At 36.6% G+C, this 17595-nt stretch overlaps 1 protein-coding gene across 2 annotated transcripts in view; it reads right to left on the bottom strand.

Annotated features, from left to right (window-relative positions):
• PCCA (propionyl-CoA carboxylase subunit alpha) overlaps positions 1-17595 on the bottom strand; it is a 369304-nt gene that overhangs the window by 145874 nt on the left and 205835 nt on the right. The window lies entirely within an intron of this gene.

Raw genomic sequence — 17595 nt, 5'->3', positions numbered from 1 at the left:
TCCTCTGATCTGTGAATGTGGGATGCTAACCCATTTATTTAAATTGTCTTTATTTCAACCATTGTTTTGTAGTTTTCGGTACACAAGTCTTACACTTTTTTTTAAAAAAATTTGTGCTTAAGTACTGTATTCTTTTTGGTGTTTTTGTAAAATAAAATTGTTTTGTTAATTTTATTTTTGGTTTGTAACACCGCTATTGCAAAAAAATAAAATCGATATTTACATATCATTCTTATATTCCACAACCTTGCAAAAGTCATTTATTAGTTCTAATAGGTTTTTTTGTGAATTCCTTAAGATTTTCTACATACAAGATCATGTCACCTGCAAACAGAGGTAGTTTTACTTCTTCCCCATCTTGATACCTTTAATTCTTCTTGCCAAACTGCCCAAGCTAGGAACTCGAGTACAATGTTGAAAAAACTAACAGCAAACTTCCTTGTCTTATTCCTGACCTTAGCAGAAAAAACATTCAGTTGTATACCACTAAATATGATGTTAGCTGTGGATTTTTTGTAGATGGCCTTCATTAGGTTGAGGAAGTTCCCTTCTATTCCTAATTGGATTTGAGTGTTTTGGTTTTGTTTTTTTTTTTACTAGATTTATTGATTTATTTTGGCTGCGTTGGGTCTTCATTGTTGCATACAGGCTTTCTCTCTAGTTGTGGCGAGCGGGGGCTACCCTTCGTTGCAGTGCACAGGCTTCTCACTGCGGTAGCTTCTCTTGCTGCGGAGCACGGGCTCTAGGCACACGGGCTTCAGTAGTTGCGGCACATGGGCTCAGTAGTTGTGGCTTGCAGGCTCTAGAGCACAGGCTCAGTAGTTGTGGCTCACGGGCTCTAGAGCACAGGCTCAGTAGTTGTGACGCACGGGCTTCGTTGCTCCACGGCACGTGGGATCTTCCCAGACCAGGGCTCGAACCTGTGTCCCCTGCATTGGCAGGCGGATTCTTAACCACTGCACACCAGGGAAGTCCCTGGTTGAGTGTTTTTATCATGAAAGGCTGCTGGATTTTGCCAAACATTTTTCCTGCATTTATTGAGATAATCCTGTGATTTTTCCCCTTTACTCTATTAACATGATTTATCACATTGACTGATTTTTGGATGTTAAACCAACTGTGTATACTAGGATAAAACTCACTTGGTTATGGTATATAATCATTTTATATATTCATGAATTTAGTTTGCTAGTATTCTGTTGAGGATTTTTTGCATTAATATATATGAGGGATATTGGTCTTCAGTTTTCTTTTAACATCTTTATCTGGATTTGGTATCATGGTAATACTGGCCTTGGAGAATGAGCTGCAAATTTTATCCTTCTTTTCTATTTTTGGAAGAGTTTGTGAAAGATTAGTATTAATTAATTTCTTTCTAAATACTTCACTGAATTCACCAGTGAAGCCATCTAGTCCTGGGTTCTTCTTTCTGGGAAGTTTTGTGATGACTAATTCAATCTCTTTCAGGTCTATTCAGATTTTCTATTTCCTCTTGAGTTAGTGTCAGTAGCTTGCATCTTTCTACAAATTTCTCCATTTTATCTAAGTTGGCATGCAATTGTTCACATTATTTCCTTATAATCCTTTTAATTTCTGTAAGGTCTGTATGTATAATCCCTATTTCATTACTGATTTTAGCTATTTGAGTCTCTTTCTCTCTTGGCCAGTCTACCTAAAAGTTTGTCATTTCTGCTGATCTTCCCAAGGACCAAATTCTGCTTTTACTGATCTCCTCTATTGTTGTTCTATTCTCTATTTCATTTATTTCCTCTCTGATCTTTAGTATTTTCTTCCCTCTGCTTGCTTTGGGTTTAGTTTGCTCTTCTTTTCCTATTTTCCTAAAGTGGAAGATGAGGTGACTGATATGAGATCTTCTTTTTTAATATGTGTTTACAGTTCTAAATTTCCCCCTAACCACTGCTTTAGATGCATCCCATAAGTTTTGAATGTTCTGATCTTGTTTTAATTCATTTCAAAGTATTTTATAATTTCTTTGTGATTTCTTCTTCATTCTATTAGTTATTTAGGAGTGAATTATTTAATTTCCACAAATTTGTGAATTTCCCAAATTTCCTTTTTTGTTGATTTCTAATTTCATTCAACTGTGGTTGGAGAACATACTTTGTAAGATTTCAATCTCATTGAATTTATCAAGGCTTGTTCTGTGGCCTAGCATATGACATGGTTTACCCTGGAAAATGTTACCCTTGCACTTGAGAAGTTGCGTGTTCTCCAGTTGAATGTATTGTTCTAAATAGATAACTATTAGATCTATTTGGTTTATAGTGTTGTACAAGTCTTCTACTTCCTTGTTGATCGTGTCTAGTTGTTCTATCCATTATTGAAAGTGGAGTATTAAAATCTCCAACTATTATTGTTGAATCGTTAATTTCTCCTTTCAGTTGTCTCAGTTTTGCTTCATGTATTTGGGGATTGCATTATTGGGTAACATATATGCTCAAAATCATTATAGCTTTCTCAAGGATTGATTGTTTTATCATTATAAAATATCCCTCTGTCTCCAGTAACAATTTCTTAAAATTATGTTGACTGATATTAGTATTATTAATAATAATTATACTAGTATTACAAACATAGTATGTCTGATAACTCTCTCCTTTTACCTTCAGCTACTGTGTCTTTGAGTCAAAGTATATCTATTGTAGAAAGCATATAATTTGATCTTTTTTTTTTTTTTAGCATCTTTATTGGAGTATAATTGCTTTACAATGGTGTGTTAGTTTCTGCTTTATAACAAAGTGAATCAGCTATTGATCTTGTTTTTTATCCCCTATACCAATATCTGCCCTTGACTGGAGTGCTTATTCTATTTATTGATACATTAAATTAAGCAGGATTTATTTTTTGCTCATTAAGCAGGATTTATTTTTTGCTTTTACTTTTTGCTTTCTATCTCATATCTTTTTTGTTCTTCTATTCCTCCATTACTGCCTTCTTTTGTTTAAATAGATATTTCCTAGTGTACCAATTTAATTCCCTTGATGGTTCATATACTATTTTCAAAAGCTATTTTCTTAGTGGTTACCTTAGGGATTACAATTAGCACCTTAGATTTAACCACCATAGTTTGGATTAATGCTAACTTAATTGCAAAAGCATATAGAAAATTTGCTCTGATATAGCTTTGTTTTCCCTACCGTTTGTCTTCCTGTTGTTATACAAGTTATATCTGTACATATTGTGCGCCTATCAACTTAGAATTATAATTATTGCATTATGCAGTTGTCTTTTAAAGCAGAAAGAAAACAAAAAGATATTACAAACTAAAAATACGTTTATATTGTCTTTTATATTTACTGATGTAGTAATCTTTAACCAGTGCTCTTTTTTTTTTTTTTTTGGAGGGTTTTCATTTTTGTTTTTAATGACTAATCTTGCTTTTTGTCACTTGGTAACCAGTGCTCTTTTTAATTCACATGTATTTAACAGTTTCCGTTTAATGTCCTTTCATTTCACCCTGAAGAACTTCCTTTCATAGTTCCTGTTGGATAGGTCTGGTAGCATTGGATTCTCTTGGGTTTTGTTCAGAATGTCTTAATGTCTCCTTCATGTTTAAAAGATAGTTTTGCTGGATATAGCGTTCTTTGTTGACATTCTTTTTTTTTTTTTAATTCTTCAGCACTTTATATATACCATCCCATTCTCTTCTGGACAACCTGGTGATGTCCAGAAGAGAATGGGAGCTCTTAACCTTATTAAGGATCCCGTTTACATGATGAGCCATTTTTCTCATGCTGCTTTTAAGATTCTTTTTGGTTTTTGACAGTTTGACTATGCTCTGTGTAGGTGTAGATATCTTTGAGCTTATTCTACGTTGGAGCTTATTAAGCGTTTTGAATGTGCAGATTAATGTTTTTCATCAGATTTGGGATGTTTTCAGTCACGCTTTCTTTAAATATTCTTTCTGCTCCTTTATCTTTCTTCTCTTCTGCTTCTGGGACTCTCAGCATGCATGTTGGTATATCTGATGGTGTCCTAAAGATGTCTGAGGCTCTGTTCATTTTTCTTCAGTTTTCTTTCTGTTCCTCACACTGGATAATCTCAATTGATACGTCTTCAAATTTGCTGATTGCTTCTTCTGCCGTTCAAATCTACTGTTGAGTTCCTCAGTGCATTTTTTCACTGTGGGCACTGTACTTTCATCTCTAGAATTTTTATTTGCTTTTTTAAAAAAAATCATTTCTCTCTTTTATTGATATTTTCTATTTAGTGAGATATGGTTGCCCTACTTTCCCTTAATTCTTCATATCGGATTTCCTTCAGTCCTTTCAACATATTTTTAACAGGTTATTAAAGATCACTGTATAATAAGTACAACATTTGGGCCCCTCTCGGGCAGTTTCTATTGACTTTTTATCCTGTGAATGGGACATATTTGCATGTTTCTTTACATGTCTTGTAATTTTTTTATTGAAAATGGGCCATTTAGATAATGTGGCACACCTGCAAATGATATTCTCGTCCCCTCACCAGGACAATCTGGACTTTTCCTCTAGCCGTTTTCAGAGTTGATCATTATCTGTTTAATGTCTACATATCTCATTCTATTTTAAGCTTCCTAAAGGGCAGAAACTGTTTTATTATTACTCTAAGCCCAAGCATCTTATCACAAGGAGTACTATTTGTTACCTTTGGAACAATCTAATAACTCTAATTCTAAAGGTAGAAAGTTATCATTAAAATACATATTCAGGAAATTACTCTAATGACAGAAAGTGACCTTTGTAAAGTAGATGATCAGGATATTGGTCATCTAAACCAATGTTATCTAGATTCAGGGCTGTTAGTTACATATGAACATTCAAGGTATGAAATTAGTCTGACACACCGTGAGAAAACAGAAATCCCAAAGAGCACTAAATCATAAAAAAACTTTTTAAAAAAGTAAACTACAAAAGTGGTTTAAAAGAAAAAAATAGGCAGCTTAATTCAGAGTTTATCCTACAGATTAATGTGAAAACTTCAGTGATTGTAATAATGGAATATAAGGATACTTAAATAGCTACTAACGTTAACATCTTTTAAAAATAACAATGTTTTCAAACAACATGGGTTACTAGTCTCTGCCTTTCCTTTTCTTACACATTTCTTTATATTTCTCAGAATATTCCAAATTTCATAAAATTTATTCACAGAACAAATTTTACTGAAACTATTATTTGGGATAAAGATGAAAAGGTAGCTCTGTAAGTAGAAATTCAAATCTATTCAAATCAAAGAATCAAGATGTAAACATAATGCATTTTCAACTTTCACTAATATATAATACACACACAGAAAAAAACATTTTACTGAAAAATCATGTAATGTCTTCAAAAGATATATTTCTCCATTTGCACCAATTCCATTACTCTTGCATTTTTACTTAACTCAGAATCTCTCTAAACCACCTTTAAAGCTTTTTTTGAAACAAGGCTGAACATAAATATACAAATATTCCTCCATTTCCTACAGCAAATTGCCTTACACAGATCAGCTCACTTGGATTTTTAATAATAATTTTTGAATTATGTAAATTAATCATTTGACATTTTATTATGAATGCAGTGATAGTGTTGATTTAGTTTCAATTCCAAAATCAAGGATTTCATTATCCTATAAAACATATCCAGAGTTCAAAGTATTTAAGGGGGGGTTAAACAAAATGCAAACATTTAATGCAATATTAAGCATGTGAAATAAAAACTTGATGGCCTAAAGAAAGCATGCTATGCTGTTACCCTGGTGACAGGTTAAAAAAGGGATTGTGAGCTGAATAGCTGTATGATATGAAATTAAAATGTTTCACATTGAACAATCCAAAATGAATTGGGAAAGGTTAGAGTAGAGGAGAGAGAAATCAATTCTCCAATGGCAATGGGTGAATGGGAAAGAAGTATGAATAGGATTTGCCAGTGGGGTGCAACAGCTGCCAAATATCCTGCAGCCAAAGAATTACAATAATACTGATGAAGTGTGCAAGAGCTTTTGGAATCATTGCGGGGAACAGAGAAATTCTCCTTCAATAATGAGGTTATTCAGTCTTTCCATTCAGCTCTTATAGTAGAATTAAAAAAAAAAAAAAAAAAGAAAGAAAGAAAAATATTTTAAAATGTAATATTTAGCAAAAAGTGTATAAATATGACATCCACTTAATCAATATTTTGCGCTTAGTCTCAGATAGGTTTCTAAAGCGTCCAAGACACAGTCATATTAAGTAACTGAAAATATTATAACAGAGATATTAAAAAGTAAGGCTAGCGTAAAGGATGATGACTGAATTGACATTTTCTTCCCTCTTGGTGCTTTTAGGGGACTCACTTGCTTAAATGAAAGTAGATATTTCCAGAAGCATAGTATAGCTATGTATATTCGTGAGCATACACCCAAAGTACTGTTGTTAATTACATACTTAGTTATCAGAACATCAATTTCATTGTCATAATGAAGTAGCTTATCTGAGAACATAAATGAAACAAGTATGATATAAAAGTTGTCATTTGTTGTCACAGATGGTATAAATGTGTTAATAATTTGGTATGTCCTTTTAAATTCAGAAATACTTAAGTAAAAGAGTCAATATGCACTGTCCAACAGTACTTGCTCTTCCTTGGGAATTACTTTCACATGGCTATTTTTTTCTATGTTTCTCTCCCCAGTTATATTTCATTGATTATGATCATATTTCAAAACCTTAAACTTTTATCATCTAACTGAAAACTTAATAATGGGTGAATGAATTATAAATCTAAAACCAGGAAACAACATTCTTTTTTAACAGCAGGGAAAAAAAAAACAAACACAGATAATTGCATCTGTCAGGTAAAAATCAGTAAAAAATTGATTCTCCATTTTATCAGGAAGCCAGCTGAGGAAAGAAAATACTATACAAATGTAGACACAATGACTGCAGTTCAGGTGGCTGTACTTTCCCATTCTGCTACTGTGACTAGAAGAGTTAAACTGATGACAGGCTATGTAGCCAGTCAAGATACTAGATAATATATATGTTCTACTCAGTAGGAGCTCAAAGTGGTGGTTGTACACTGACTCCACACACCCAAAGTAATCCTCCACAAAAGTGAACGCTACATTTTTAAAAACCTTTCAGACTGAAGTCTTTTCATCAGTATTATCACAGGCCATAGTGAAGGTGTTCCATTTCCTAAGTCTTTAACCTCTGCTCAAATATCAAGAGAGAAAATAGAGGGTTTAAGTAGAAACCAGAAAGTAAAAGGGTCAGCCTCATGCGATCCCATTAGGATCAGAGCTGAAAAAGATTTCAGGAGGACTCATCCAATCCAACACTGCCATTTCTCAGAGGAGGAAACTGAAGTCAAAAGTTGAAGCATTTTGCACAAAGACTTTACCACCTTGATACTTAGTAGTGGTGCTGGGACCAAAATCCTGACTCCTGACACCTTACTCGGTGCTGGTCCCACTGCACCACACCAAATACTGTGACATTTCAGTGCCAGATGAAGCAGCCAAAAGAACCAAAGATGATACAATTTTCCTAGCCTGAATGACTGAATAGAAGGACTGCCATAAATAAAAGAAGCTACACAGAATTCTGTGTACACATCTACAGTGTTGAATAGACGTGGGGTGCACCATCCCACTCTGCACTGCCAGGGACCACCAATATCACATAGCCTAATGCAAATTAATTCGCAGATTTATCAATCCTATATGAGCAAGATTTTCCATTGTATGTTAATTTTTTTTAAGTACTAATGTTGCACAGTCCTGGAAAACCACTTTTTCAAAAACCAATACAGAGAAATGTGGACAACGTAATGGTACGTAAAAAGAAAAAAAAAAAAGACACTCTTTCAAAGAGAATGGTCCATTTTCTGTAGAATCTAAATAATACATTAACTATATGTACATAAATATAGAAACCCTAAGAGTTGCCAGTACTTGCAGTCTCCAATTTCTCTCTTCCCATGTTTTCTTGAACCCTCATCAATTCAACTTCAACGACCACGTCCCACTCAACATTCCTGAAAACTGCTTGTCAAGGTCTCCTATGACCTCCACATTGAGAAATTCAATGGTCAACGGTCATTCTCATATGTGACATATTTCAGTTGAACACTCTTTTCTTCTCTTGGTTCTCTGAACTCCACCTCCGCCTACTTTTCCATCTATCTCCTCTGCCGTTCCTTCTCAGTCTCCTTTGCTGGATCTGCCTGATCTTCCTGACTTGTTAATGTGGGGTATCCCAGGGCAGGCCCAGGACCTCTGCTCCCAACTGGTCTCCCAGCTTCCACTGTCACCCTTTTTGAGGCATTTACAGCAATGCAGGCACAATGATCTTGTTATTACATAAGTCACATCAAGCTCTGCTTTGCTCAAGACCCTGCAAGGGCTCCCCATTCCTAGAAGACCACCTAACACAACTCCATCTCTACTACTCTATGGCTTCCTCCCTCCTCTCAAATTGCATTTGCCTCCTTGCCATTTCTCAAACAGGCCGACATACTTGACCTCAGGTGCTTTTTACATTAGCTGTCTCCTCTGATTAGAAGGTCCTTCCTGCAGATATTCACATGACTCACTCCTTTCCTCCTTCAGGTCTTTGCTCTAATGTGAATCCTCCCATCCTGCTAATCCATCCTGTCAATCCATCCTGCCATCCACTTCCCTGCAATCCAAAGTAAAACTACAACTAGCCCACCATCCACCCCAGGATGTTCTATATCCCTTCCCTGTTTTGTTTTTCACCAAAGTATTTATCATCATTTGATGTATTACTACATCTGTTTTGTCTGTCTACCTTCTACTTAAATGTAAGCTCTATGGGGGCAGGATATTTTTTTAATCATTTTGTTCCCTGCTAAATTCTCTAAATTTTCTAACTCAATTCTTATAATGATCAATAGGTAATTTTAAAAGACGTGATTATATTTAATATCCGTATCTGACTTTCTTATTCAGTAAGGAATGGAAGGCTACATATTTAATGTAAGAAGAAAGATTTCAAACCAATAGCTAACGTACCCATTGACGTTGAAACACTCAAGGCATTCGAGTTACTCAGGAATAAAACGAGTATATATCATTGCCACTACCCTTAAAATAGAATCTTTGTCATCAGAGATTTTAGAAAAAGAAAATTAGGGAGGGACAGCTAAAAGTTAATGAGCATCATGTTAAGTATTTTATATCTCATTTGACACTGACAAACACTCTTTAAGAACCGCTATTATCTCCATATTACAGGTGAGGAAACTAAGTCCAAGAGAGGCAAAATAATTTATCCTAAAATAGTAGCTAGGGATCAGCAAAACCAGGGAGAAATCTAAGTCTATGGAACAAAAGCCTGTGCCCTTAAACATGAAACTATAGTGGTAGTTCTAGCCAGTAGAACAGGACAAGCAAAATAAATACTGGGTTGGCCAAAAAGTTCGCTCAGGTTTTTCCATAAGCTCTTATGGAAAAACCCGAACAAACTTTTTCACCAACCCAATATTACATCCCATACAAAGGAAGGCAGGGAGTTATTATTAGAAAATGTAGTGGTCACTTTAGTTGATCTCTCAACATCTATTTCACACCAGAAAATCAGTCCCAGGCAAACACGATAATCCAATTCCCTTTGCAGTGACTGGTTTAGGAACGGGATGAGTTCTCTCTGGTCAACGAGAACTGAGAAGTAGCTGGTTGGGTAACACTTGGGAGAGATTTCCTCACTTCTCAATGACAGACACAATCTGGATTTGACTCCTGAAACTTCTACAGCTATCCTGCTATCACAGCCTTCTGACAAAGCACAGAAGAAAGCAAGGCTGAGGAGTTACAGAGAAGCGATGTCAGCAGATGCACTTCCGGAGCCTTGTCCTCTCCATTCTCCGAGCCTCCTGTTCAACAAAGATGTGTCGGTTTGAATAAGGGTTTCTGTTACTTGTACACAAAAGCACCCAAGTGATTCAGGAGGTTATATGATTGCCCTTTTTGAAATCAAGTAAAAAGTTATTACAATGGCAGAGGTTGACCTGAACCAGAGTAAAGTAAGAGGAGGGTCGAAGATCAGAAAGGTGAATCCTGACCAGTGAACAACATTTGGATCTAAGGAAAACAGGCATTTTGACCAAAATTAAATGAAAGATTACTGAAAGAAACTAAATTTTGTTCTTTACAAGATTTTCCTCCAATCATTAGCAGTTAGTGAAACAAATTATTATACCAAACCACAATGCCAACAAAATAATTTTAGCTTCAAATAACATGAGCAATTGTTTAACACAACTTTTACTGATTCATTTCTGTCAATAAAAGTGTTTAGGGAAAGAATGATTACAAAGAAAAATAACTCCATGCTAAGACAGTATATGTATTTATGTAAAAACTTAATTCACTTCATTTACAGTCAAAGAAAAATTGCTATTGTTTCTGACATTAACTGTTCTCTTTTTCTAAAATACACTATCTTTTTACTATCCAAATACTATGGGTACATATTATTAAAGTTTTTTCCAAGTCATAAATGATGAAAGCGTAAAACCCATGGAGAAATTGGGAAAATAAGACCAGCAGCCAAAACAAGCAGCACAAAGGAAGTGCTGCAGGCTACTGGGTTTGGAAGCAGAAGAGTACATGAGCACACCCATGACACAGCAACATGCAGCCACACCCGGAGGCTGACTTTGGACTCCATTCCCCAGGCAATAATGAAAACACGACTGTGAAGCCAAAATGTGAAGAGCCAACCACTTTACACCAGCTCTGGTGTCAGGGACCTCTTCAGCAAATAAGCAAAAATAGCTTCGATTCACTTTTGCCTAAACAAGATTACGCTCTGTCGAAAAAGACCAGTATATTTTGTTAAACGTTATAGGTCTCTGGTGGTAGCAACTTTACGGTAAACTGGCCTACTAGATAAACGATAAGTTCAATAGAAAGTAAATGTACCGGGCTTCCCTGGTGGTGCAGTGGTTGAGAATCTGCCTGCCAATGCAGGGGACACAGGTTCGAGCCCTGGTCTGGGAAGATCCCACATGCCGCGGAGCAACTGGGCCCGTGAGCCACAACTACTGAGCCTGAGCGTCTGGAGCCTGTGCTCCGCAACAAGAGAGGCCGCAATAGTGAGAGGCCCGTGCACCGCGATGAAGAGTGGCCACCACTCACCGCAACTGGAGAAAGCCCTCACACAGAAACGAAGACCCAACACAGCCAAAAATAAAAATAATAAATAAATAATAAATAAAAAATTAAAAAAAAAAAAAAGAAAATAAATGTACCAAAAATAAAATAATTGTTAGTTACATAGGTAATACATGCACAATTATCTACATAACTGCATATTTTATGAATCTAACTTTTTTCCAAGTTCTAAAGGGTAATGAGTTCAACAGTAATATAAGAGGAGGAGGATTCTAGGAAGATGACAGAATAGGAAGCACCAAGAATCTCTCTCCCCACCCAGACAACAGTCACGCTGGCAGAATCCGTCTGATAGAACTCTTGTGGAACCTTCAGAAGAAGGCTTGGGGGTAACTGTGCTAACCTGTGGTCCACTTCAGCTCTGGCACAGCAGCAGCTCCCCGTCCCCCACCCCCCGCCTCCTGGGCGCAGCTGTGGGTGTGTTCACTGGAGCAGCCCGCACACAGCTTGTGGAAGCCAGGGTGGGCGGAAGAGAACCCTGCCCTCCAAATACTAGGGATCTGTGCTCCGACTGCTAACTGCTGCTTCTGACCACAGAGGTGCAGACAGAAAGGCAGGCAGCCAGCTACTGCACCTCCCTCGTTGCCGCAAGCCCCTCCTCCTCTGACTGGAGCGACTTCCAGGAGATTTAAGGGTCTAGTGCTTCCCTGGACCACCCCCCCCTTCATTTTTCTCCCCCCTTTTCAGGAGCTAGGCCTTAAAGGCTGAGACATTCAAAAACAACTGCATATACAAGGAGAATTGGAAAGTGACTGCACATGCCCATGGAAAGTCTAGGAAAAGACCAGAGAACACCTTAAGTTTACACCTCAGGCTGATCATTGGCACGGAGGCAGCCTATGATAATCAGAGAAACAAAAATGATAAACAAAGACAATAACATAAACCACTAAACCCTGGGGAAGGAGGAGAATCTGATTTCCAAAGTTACCACATCATTGGATTGAAATGTCCAGTGTTCAACCAAAAAATCGAAGTCATACAAATAAACAAGAAAGTATGGCCTACTCAAAGGAAAAAAAAGAAAAATCAACAGAACATATCCCTTAAAAAAAGACCTAATGGCAGATATTTTAGACAAAGACTTTAAAACAACTATCTTAAAGATGCTAAAAGAACTAAAGGAAGATGTGGAGAAAGTCAAGAAAACATGTGTAAACAAAATAAAAATATCAATAAAAAGACAGAAAACCTAAAAAGAAATGAAATTCTGGAGCTGAAAAGCACAATAATTGAAATGAAAAACTCACTAGAGTAATTCAAAGGCAGATCTGAGCAGACAGAAGGAAGAAAATCAGTCAACATGAAGACAGGACAATAGAATTATCAAGTCCGAAGAACAGAAAGAAAAAAGATCAAAGTAAAGTGAACAGAGCCTGTGGGTCCTGTGGCAATACCATCAAGTAGACCAACGTATACATCGTGAAAGTCCTAGAAAGAGAAAGAGAAAGGGGCAAAGAGAATATTTGAAGAAATAATAACCAAAAACTTCCCAAATTTGATGATAGACATGAACATAAACATTCAAAAAGCTCAACAAACTCCAGATAAGATGAACTCAAAGACCCACACCAAGACACACAGTCAAACCTTCAAAAGCTGAAGACAGAATCTTGAATGAGAGGAACGAATTTTCAAGTACAAATAAGATTATCAGCAGATTTCTCATCAGAAACTCTGTAGGCCAGAGGCAGTGGGCTGATATACTCAAAGTGCTAAAAGAAAAAAAACCATCAACCAAGAATCCTAAATCCAGCAAAAACGTCCTTCAAAAGTGAGGCAGGGGCTTCCCTGGTGGCACAGTGGTTGAGAATTTGCCTGCCAATGCAGGGGACATGGGTTCGAGCCCTGGTCTGGGAAGATCCCACATGCCACAGAGCAACTAGGCCCATGAGCCACAACCACTGAGCCTGCGCGTCTGGAGCCTGTGCTCTGCAACAAGAGAGGGCGCGATAGTGAGAGGCCCGTGCACCGCGATGAAGAGTGGCCCCCACTTGCTGCAACTAGAGAAAGCCCTCGCACAGAAACGAAGACCCAACACAGCAATCAATCAATCAATCAATCAATCAATAAGTGAGGCAGAAGTTAACACCTTCCCAGATAAACAAAAGCTGAAGGTGTTTGTGACAACTAGACCTGCCCTGCAAAAAATGCTAAAGGAAGTCCAGCAGGGTGGAAAGAAAGGACACTAGACAGTAGTAAGAAACCACATGAAGAAATAAGTATCTCAGTAAAAACAAATACGTAAATCATAAAAGCTAGTATTATTATAACAATAGCTTGTAACTCCACTTTTTGTTCTTTATATGCTTTAAGGGTCTAATGCATTTTAAACATTATTAAAATGAAAGCTAGTGTCATCTTAACTTTGTTTTGTTTTCTACATAATTTAGGAGACTAATGCATTTAAAATAATTATTGGTTTATAGTTTTGGACACAGACTGTATAAAGGTGTAATTCTGTGATGTCAACACCTGCACCGAGGCAATCGCTGATCTTTTTTCTGTCTTTTATACTTCCATCCTTCCTAGAAATTACAAATAAATGAAACTGTACATTATATAGTCTTCTCTAACTGGTTTCTTTCTCTTAGCATGATTTTCTTTTTAGGTTTATGCATGTAGATGCACGTATCAGTACTGCATTTCTTTTTACTGCTAAACAGTATTCCACCGTATGGATATACCACATTTATTTTTCTACTCACCACTTGATGTACATTATTCTACCAGGTGTGTGGTGGTGTAGCACTGTGATTTTAGTTTGTATTTTTCTAATGATTAATGATGTTAAACATCTTTTCATGGACTTATTTGCCATTCACATAACTTCTTTGAAAAAGAGTCTACGCCAAATCTTCTATTTTTTTTAATTCGGTTGTTTGGCTCATTTTTGAGTTTTAAGAATTATTTATACATTATACATTCAAGTCCTTTATTGGACGTGTATCTCTGAATACATTCTGCCATTTGTTATACTGTTTTATAATATTCTTGATGGTGTTTTTTTTTAATTAATTAATTAATTAATTAATTTTGGCTGTGTTGGGGCTTCGTTTCTGTGTGAGGGCTTTCTCTAGTTGCGGCAAGCGGGGGCCACTCTTCATCGCGGTGCGCGGGCCTCTCACTGTCGCGGCCTCTCTTGTTGTAGAGCATAGGCTCCAGACGCGCAGGCTCAGTAGTTGTGGCTCACGGGCCCAGTTGCTCCGCGGCATGTGGGATCTTCCCAGACCAGGGCTCGAACCCGTGTCCCCTGCATTGGCAGGCGGATTCTCAACCACTGCACCACCAGGGAAGCCCCGATGGTGTTTTTAAGAGCAGTTATTTTGCATATATTTTAAATTCACTATAATAGAAATTTTAAATGTGCTTTCAAAGACTAGTGAATAAAGAGAAGAAATAGTCACAACGTAATATGAAATTTTAAAAAGTAAAATTCAAATGACATTTCCAATATGACTAATTATGTAGGGTATATACACTACAAGTATGGATATATATAAACATACACACATATACACTTGGAAAGGAATATATTAAAATGTTGAAAGTGGTTATTGCAGGATTACAGGAAATTTTTATTCTTTTATTTTTTAAAACTTCTTCAGATTCTTACCAATGTTAAGTCAGCACTCTCTGAAAATAACCTGAATACACTGCTTAAAGATCAAACCAGTTCATCATTAGCTATACTCAGGACTTCTGAAATAGTTAAGATCCAAGTAACACCTGAAGGTAAAGGAATAAAGATATGAATACTGTATTTACCAAAAAAATAATAACAATATTATTCATACAAGGTATGATTCTGGCTTTAAAGCAAAAGCTTAGATCTCTCCTACACACACATCACTCCAAAACAGCACTGTCCAACAAAGCTTGATGGAAATACAACAGCGATGATGGAAAGGTTCTTTCTGTTACCCAATACACTAGCCACTGACCACAGTACAGTAGCGGCTATGGAGCACTGCAAGTGTGGGTAGTGACTATACTGACACTGACATTGAAATGTGACTGAGAAACTGAGTTTTTAATTTAATTTTAATTCAAATAGGCACACATGGCTAGTGGCTTCCACATTGGGGAGCACGACTTTAGGGGGAAAACAAACAAACCAACCAGATTCCTGGCTCTACTGATCATTTTCCTCCTCCTTCCATTCATTCAGTAATTTACAGAAATTCAATATCCTCTCATCTCTCCCTAGACAGTCACCAAATTAACTTCAAAAAAAGATGATACATTAAGCTTTTTGTACTTTCCCTTGAGGATAAGAACAAATGAAAAGTACTGGTTACCTGGGATTCATCCCAAGTTCACAAGAATGGTTCAACATATGCAAATCAATCAATGTGATACACCACATAAAAAAAAGACAAAAACCACGTGATCATCTCAATAGATACAGAAAAAGCATCTGACAAAATTCAACATCCATTCATGATAAAAACTCTTACCAAAATGGGTATAGATGGAACATATCTCAGCATAATAAAAGCTATTTATGATAAACCCACAGCCAATATAGTACTCAATGGTGAAAAGCTTAAGGCCTTCCCACTAAAATCTGGAATAAGACAAGGATGCCCACTCTTGCCTCTTCTATTCAACATAGAATTGGAAGTCCTAGCCACAGCAATCAGACAAGAAAAAGAAATAAAACGTATCCAAATTGGAAGGGAAGAGGTAAAACTGTCCTTATATGCAGATTACATGATACTATTATATATATAGAAAACCCTAAAGACTCCACACAACAACTACTAGAACTGATAAACGAATTCAGCAAGGAAGCAGGATACAAGATTAACATACAGAAATCGGTTGCATTTCTTTACACTAACAATGAAATATCAGAAAGGGAATGTAAAAAAACACTATCTTATAAAAATCACACTCCCCAAAATAAAATGCTTAGGAATAAACCTGACCAAGGAGGTAAAAGACTTATACACTGAGAACTATAAAGCATTAACAAAGTAAACTGAAGATGAATCAAAGAAATGGAAAGATATCCCATGACCTTGAATTGTAAGAATTAATATTGTTAAAATGGCCATACTACCCAAAGCAATCTACAGATTTAATGGGATCCCTATCAATTTACTCATGATATTTTTCACAGAACTAGAACAAATAATCCTAAAATTTATATGGAACCATAAAAGACCCAGAGAATTGCCAAAGCAATCCTGAAGAAAAAGAACAAAGCAGGAGGCATAACCCTCCCAGACTTCAGACACTACTGCAAAAGCTACAGTAATCAAAATGGTGTGGTATTGGCACACAAACAGACATATGGATCAACAGAACAGAATAGAGAGCCCAGAAATAAACCCACACACCTACAGCCAATTAATCTTTGACAAAGGAGGCAAGAATATACAATGGAAAAAAGAAGAATCTTCAGCCAGTGGTGTCGGGAAAGTTGGACAGCCGCATGTAAATCAATGAAGTTAGAACACACCCTCACACCATACACAAAAATAAACTCAAAATGGCTTAAGGACTTAAACATAAGACATGACACCATAAAACTCCTAGAAGAGATCACAGGCAAAACATTCTCTGACATAAATCATAGCAATGTTTTCTTAGGTCAGTCTCCTAAGGCAATAGAAATAAAAACAGAAATAAAAAACGGGACCTAATCAAACTTACAAGCTTTTGCACAGCAAAGGAAATCATAAACAAAACGAAAAGACAACCTACAGAATGGCAGATGTTTGCAAACTATGCGAACGACAAGGGCTTAATTTCCAAAATATACAAACAGCTCATACAGCTCAACAACATCAACAACAAAAAAACAAACAACCCAATCGAAAAATGAGCAGAAGACCTAAATAGACATTTCTCCAAAGAAGAAATACAGACGGCCAATAAGCACAGAAAAAGATGTTCAATGTCACTAACTGTTAGAGAAGTGCAAATCAAAACTACAATGAGGTACCACCTCACACCGGTCAGAATGGCCATCGTTAAAAAGTCTACAAATAACAAATAATGGAGAGGGTGTGGAGAAAAGGGAACCCTCCTACACTGTTGATGGGAATGTAAGTTGGTGCAGCCATTATGGAAAACAGTATGGAGGTTCCACAGAAAACTAACAACAGAATTACCATATGATCCAGCAATCTCACTCCTGGGCATATATCCAGACAAAACTCTTATTCAAAAAGATACATGCTCCCTCCCCTATGTTCACAGCAGCACTATTCACAATAGCCGAGACATGGAAACAAGCTAAATGTCCACTGACAGATGAATGGATAGATGCAGATTTGCAGCAACTTGGATGCAACTAGAGATTATCACACTAAGTGAAGTAAGTCAGAAAAAGAAAGACAAATACCATATGATACCACTTATATGTGGAATTTAAAATATGACACAAATGAACCTACTTATGAAACAGAAACA

The sequence above is a fragment of the Balaenoptera borealis genome (genome assembly GCF_965194805.1).
Source record: "Balaenoptera borealis genome assembly, chromosome: 18".
In the NCBI taxonomy this organism is placed as follows: Eukaryota; Metazoa; Chordata; class Mammalia; order Artiodactyla; family Balaenopteridae; genus Balaenoptera; species Balaenoptera borealis.
This window is presented reverse-complemented; position numbering and strand designations above follow the sequence as displayed.